Source organism: Wolffia australiana, chromosome 13 (assembly GCF_029677425.1).
Source record: "Wolffia australiana isolate 7733 chromosome 13, ASM2967742v1".
Lineage (NCBI taxonomy): Eukaryota > Viridiplantae > Streptophyta > Magnoliopsida > Alismatales > Araceae > Wolffia > Wolffia australiana.
The window spans coordinates 2,120,757-2,127,293 of record NC_135847.1 but is presented as its reverse complement, the minus strand read 5'-3'; positions in this window follow the sequence as shown (position 1 = coordinate 2,127,293).

Sequence of the window (6,537 nt, the reverse complement as noted above, 5' to 3'; positions counted from 1 at the left end):
TCATGCGGACAAATCTAGTGCTTGGACATCTGACAGCTTGAAGATGCTCATCTGAGGAACCAATAAAGGACACAAGTGATTCGTGCAAAAATGATGGTTTTGTTTTTCTATGTTGTTGGTTTTTAGATTGGTCTTAATTGATATTGTATTTCTCAATTTAGTTCTGATCCCATTGGTTGGCAAAATTTTCAGCATGGATTGCTTGTGAAAATTTGACATCAATAATATTTTTACCATCTTTATTAGGAGAATTAAAAATATCACCTGATACTTCAACACTAGTGTTTGCTCATCCTGATATTGATATGAGATATTGGATGATGATATTTGCATGTATGGTGAACTGGATATCAGAAATGGGAAAGTATGATATGCACCTTTACCAATATCTAGATAATAGAGGAAAATATCAGATATTGGTTCCTACAGTACCGATATCCAATATTGATTTCCATTCTTACATAGGTATTCACATTTATCTCAAGGATTGAATTACAATATCATAAAGTGGTTGCAGATTTTGGTTTTAATGAAATCTTTCATATAATTTGAAATATGTTTGCAATAATTTTTGATATTACAAGAAAATACAAATACGTAATTATTCTATTTAACATATGTATTTTTGTTTCTATGAATAAAATAACTACACATGCTAATTAGGCAACTCGCATTGCTAGATATGCTACTGTCACGCACTCATATATTTATCTTGAAGAGAAGGTTCAGGTCATCTTGAAATCTCCCTATGATTTCACACCCTCTTCGTCCCTATAGATCATACTTAAAATTTACATATCCTCCTTTGTGTGATCATCCCCTTTCTCACCCTACACTTTATGTCGTTTGAAAAAGGGAAACATATAAACATCATTCCACAAGCCTATAGTCCAACGATGTGAATAAATTCACATTTAATCAAACACTAAAAGTCAGTTTGTAACTAAGCGCAATGCTGTCTTATGTGAATGGGGCATTATCATTGAACACTAGGTGAGGATACATGAAGGTTTAAGCTAACAGGTAATGGGTGATAATAATCCTGATTATTATTGGTTTTTAGCAAGTGTGAGCAAGAGAATAATGATAGTGGTAATGATAGCGGTAGGTTGGGAAGAAGATACATTTATTAAAATGGGTTTACCAGTGTCTTTTCAATCTCTAGCTGTATGGGCAGTCACTAGTAAGATGCACTGAAATTATTGAGGAACACAGATTATGCTCCTTTACAGTGATTATTTCGCTAAAAATTAAAGAGTTTTATCATTTCAAATTTAGAGAGAGAAATATCAAGGATGATTCTTCAACTGTAGTTATTATGATGCTGATAAGAGATATTTTTAAACTTTTCAAATTATAGAAGAAGCATTTTTGTAATTATATAGAACAATCATTTTATTGTGAAAATAAAAGAGGAGATGTTGAAAATAAATAAAAAAGAAAAAAATAAATTAAAGAGAGAAGATAATGATGGAGCAAAGAGGGATAAGACAGAAATGTAGAAAAAGAAACAGGAAACATGAAAAATAATATATATATATATATATATACTGAGAAGGGGAGAGAGATCAATAGATAAAGGGTAGAAGAGGGAGTGAATACAGTAGGAAGGAAGGAAGAGCAAGGCACAAAGGGACATAATGAGAGAGATAGAGTGAGGATAAAGAGGGGATCTAAAGAAAAAGGAGTGAAAAATAGGCGAGAAAGGAAAGGAGGGAGTACTCATCTGATATCATTTTGATATGTGATATCAGACACTCGAATATCCCTATGGATATCAAATATTTTTGTGATATTAGATACTGGGATGCATGATCATTTTTCATATACAAATAATCACCTGCTCGATTTAGTTAAAATTAATTAAATTAAAAATGCTTAATATTTTTTATACAGAAAAAGAAAATGAAGGTTAAATATCTTAATTATGAATTTTTACTTTCATATAAATACAAAACTACGTAAATGACATTTCAATTTTTATAAAAAAATTATTATGTACCAATTTTAGGTTGGTCCAAAGGCTTAGACCAATGTGGGAGTGAAACTCGGTTTACAAAAAAGTCAGTTTGATGGACAGAGTTATGCTTGGTTAGACCAAACTTCTGGCGGATCATGATATTCCCTGTACTTTTCTCTCTGTACTTAAATTTTACTTATTGTTCTTAACAGCTTCCTAAGGAACAATTAGTGATTTGTATTAGGAGAAAGTGGACATGCGCTCTTGGGTAATGGATCCATTAAGGGATTTCATTAGGCATTGCCTCCTATAAGCAGTGTTATATATAAGAACCAGAAGTTATTCAACATGGTTTTGAGAATGATCCTAAGTAATATATGACTACAAAATGTAAATTAATTAATTATTATTTTTTCTAATTATAAACAAGGAGAAAAATATGTGAATTGCTGATCGAAACAAGGAAAATTTTGTTATTACCTAGTTCGTTGAAACAGAATTAAGGCAGCACAAAAAAAGTTTTATTTAAACTGATGTATTATACATGCCAAAAAATCATTCTAAAATGTTTTTTCAAAATTAAAGATAACATGGTGGAAAACCACAAACAAAGCAAAGAAATAACACAGAAAATATGAACATGAATTGTAATATGATATGATACACAAGACGTATTAATGCACACAAGTTGTATTTACATAGTGATGCAAGAAATAAAATACTCAAGAAATGGAGTATTTGAAATGGATCAAAACAAAATAAAATCTCTTACTGAATCCCAAAAGGCAAAACATAACCAATAAAAAAAAATCTGACTAATGTGATGTGCTTTGAAGAAAGAGATTACATTTTTCTAGAAACATGTGATTTTTTCATTTATAAGATGAAATAAAAATAAATCTTATAAGTAAGATTCAAGTTTTTCATATTTTTATGTCAATATGACATGATTTTTTAACATAAGGTAAATCAACTTATTAATGAGGATTTTCACAAAAAAAAGAATGTCAAGATGATTCAAGCATTCCTTTCATGTTCACTTCAAAAAATGAGTTTGTGTAACAAGAGAGCAGTTTTTTTCAAACTTCAGAAGAAAAATGGATGTTTTCATCTGCCATAAAAAACATTATTATTTAAATCATGGTGGTAATAATATCATTTAGTGTAATTACACTAAAGTTATAAAGTAGTAATTTTAGAATGATGAAAACAAAAAAGGTCGTTTGTAATGAAATCATTTGGATTTGAGTCAAGTATGGATATTATGAAACTAAATATGTGAAGAATGAGGAGTGAATTTATCTCATTCATTATGTAATCGCTAGACGATAGAATATGAATAAACTTATGTTTAATATTCATTTCACCGGATTAAATTAAAAATAAAATATTGGAATTCAGAATGTCTTAGCATTTTAATGAATATCCGATAGTTGATGATATTCATCAACTAGTTCAGACCATATCTTATCTTTTAAGGTGGAAAAACTCTTTGGGAATGAAGAATGAGATAAAACAAGATCATGAGGATGTGAGATTCAAAGATACAAGTGAATTATAAGGGACTCATTTTGAAGATATGTATGCATCTGTTTGGAGGGCAGAAACAGTAAAAAGTTTATTTTCTTTGCAAGTGACAATATTATTAAAGCTTTGAAAATAGATGTGAAAACTGAAATACTTTATATGAAATAGTCTCCTCTATTTATGTTTTATATGAAATAGGCATGATACTGACTTTTATAATTTGGGATGACACGTTAAACATACACTACCGATAAAGTAATTTGAGAGGGAGTATTGAGATTATTTTATTCATAAAAATTGAAATGGAAAATTCCAAAAAATGTAGATGAATTTAATACTGGGATCCTAAAATCCGCATATAAGTGATTTTTTTCTCATCTTAAGTTAAATAGTAACTTGAGACTTAATGATGTGGGACACAAAAGCAGAATTCATGAAGTTGTTAAATTACCACAAAATTAATATTAATTAAGTATTCCTTGAGGGCGATCTGAATGGGTTTAATCCTGTAGAAGGGGACTAAGTCGGTGGAGCAGGTATTTAACAAGGATAATTAGAGAATAACGATGATATCTCTGACTAGATGAATGTAGGAGATTCAAAATACTCGATGAAAGTTTAGAACACAGATTCATAAGGTCAACAACTACTCAAAGGAAATCAATAATTATCATGAAACAACAACTATATCAAATTGAAGGTGTCACAAGGTACCTCGGAGATGGGAGCCAATAGCTTGGTTGTTCTGATGTTGAATGGTCTTGATTGACCTTATGAATCAGTGTAATTTGGTCTTCTTTGACCTGTAGCTCCGTAATTGGGTGTGAATAAGAATAGGAGAATGTTTGCGAAATGGATATAATGGGAGTGTAAGATTGGGTCGCACAAGAAGATGTTGACCTGTAGTGTGAGAGGGGTGGAGATGAAGTGGGGGAGATGAACTTACAAGGTAGATGGGATAAGGCATGAGAATGGATGACCATAAGAAGAAGGGGAAAATGAGAAGCGATATGAAGATTATGGAGTGTACAATGAGGTCATGGGTGAAATGTTAGGAAAAATTATGAAGGAAGATACGTTATGGAGAAAGAGGAGGAACCCAAGATGAGTTGATCAATGTTGAAGACAAGAAGCCGTAGTAGATGTTTCCATTTCTGTTATCACCATAGAATTACTCTTTTCTCATTAACAAAATTCACAGAAATTATAATGCAAAAGAGTTTATACAAACAGGTTCATAGCCTTAAAAAGGAAAATAAAACATGCAGTTACAAAGCAAATAAACTGTGGGCAGGGAAAGTTTAGAGAGATTGGTGGTTTACGTGAAGAAAGCTGAGGGAGAAAGGTGAGGCAGGGAGATTAAGAGAAAAGTCAATTTGAAAGTTATTGGGAAGAGATAAAAAAAGAAAATTAGAGACGGAAGAGAGTAGTGGAATAGTCAATATAGCAGGAGGTTAAGAGGATGAGAGAGCGGATGGAAAGGAAAGAGAATAGGTCAAGAAGAAAAGTCAAAGAAAGTGGCTGAGAGAGAGAGAGAAAGAACGTGAGAGAGAGAGGAGAAAAGTTAAAGAAAGTGGCTTATAGAGAGAGAGAAAAAAAATATCGTGCGAGAGAGAGAAAGGATAAAAGTCAAAAAAAGGGACTGAATGAGGAGAGAGAAAAGTACGTGAGAGAGAGAGAGAGAAATAGAAAAGGAAGAGAAGATGAGAAACATAAATGCCAAGCATTTCCCATCACTTAAATTTGAGTTCAGATATTTTCTTGTAATAAAATTTCAAATAACAAGAATGAAAATTTTATTGCTGTTATTTGAAATTTAATATACCAAAAGAAATATCACAACCAAATTTTCAAAATTTCATAATGGAGATTAACAATAAAGATAAAATAACATCTACAACTTCAGTCATGCATTCTAGCTCATTATCTATCTTTATTTGCGTGTTAAGAGACATAATCATTAAATTTGCATAACTGGCTGCTTATGAATGAATTCTAAGAAGTTTTCAAAGTTTACAACAGTCTTCAACTCTTAGGTCATTCCTTGTTAATGCTTGACTTTTCACAACCAGCATATGACTAATGGTCTTGTTGAATCTTGTTAGAGTTTCGTGTTATTGGGACGAAGAAGAGAATTGGAGAAAAGGAAAAAAATTACGAATATTAGGTGCATGGCAAAATAAAATGGGCTTCTAGGCTTTGATATTTCTAGATTATAAATTTGGATATAGAAATAACCTCTTTGGATTGCAGTTGATACCAAGCTGGGAAAAAATGAATAAATACAAAGTCGAGCCTGGCAGGCTGTACCTAAAAAGAAACAAAGCATGCTCCAAAGCAGATTTTTTAACAATGAATGTTTTAATATTTTTCATTTAATCAATCTATGAAGATCAGATAGCTGAGATTTGAGTTTTAACGTAACTGTTTTTATTTCTCTCTAAGGCCTGAGGTCGCTAACAAGGGACCAAAAGGATCACCAATTCAAAGGCAACATGTGGCAATGGTGGACGCTGACAAGAAAGAGGATGTACCATTACAGAATTGTAATTTAATCACGTGTGTTCATCCTCCTTGAGGTAGATCTTTTTTTTTATTGGCAAAAACACGGTGCCGGTTACGTCCAACCCTGCGGTTATGCCCCTAGACCGATCCAGCCGTGCCTCGATGCCACCCAGGGGGGTTTTATATATAAAGTGGATTGTTTATAAACAAATTTAAGCGTGGAGCGAGCATAAATATCCCAATTACACTCGGATCCCACTCGTCCACTCCCATGTGTAGGAAAGGAGTGAGCTATAATATGCAACACATGCAGTCTCTAGTTGGACGAGGTCCTGATTATACATTCCTAATAGGGTTGTATAATTACGACGGGCTCTGTGGCAAGTCGAGGCGTGAAAGAAACGTGTGTTTCTGTCACCTTCTTGCAGCCATTGGATACATGATTTCTGAAAATGGAAAATCTTCTGTCATCGCATAGCATCCTCAAGCTGCTCGCTAAGCATCATCAACCTCTTACCCAGAGAGTGCATCATCAACCAAAGAGT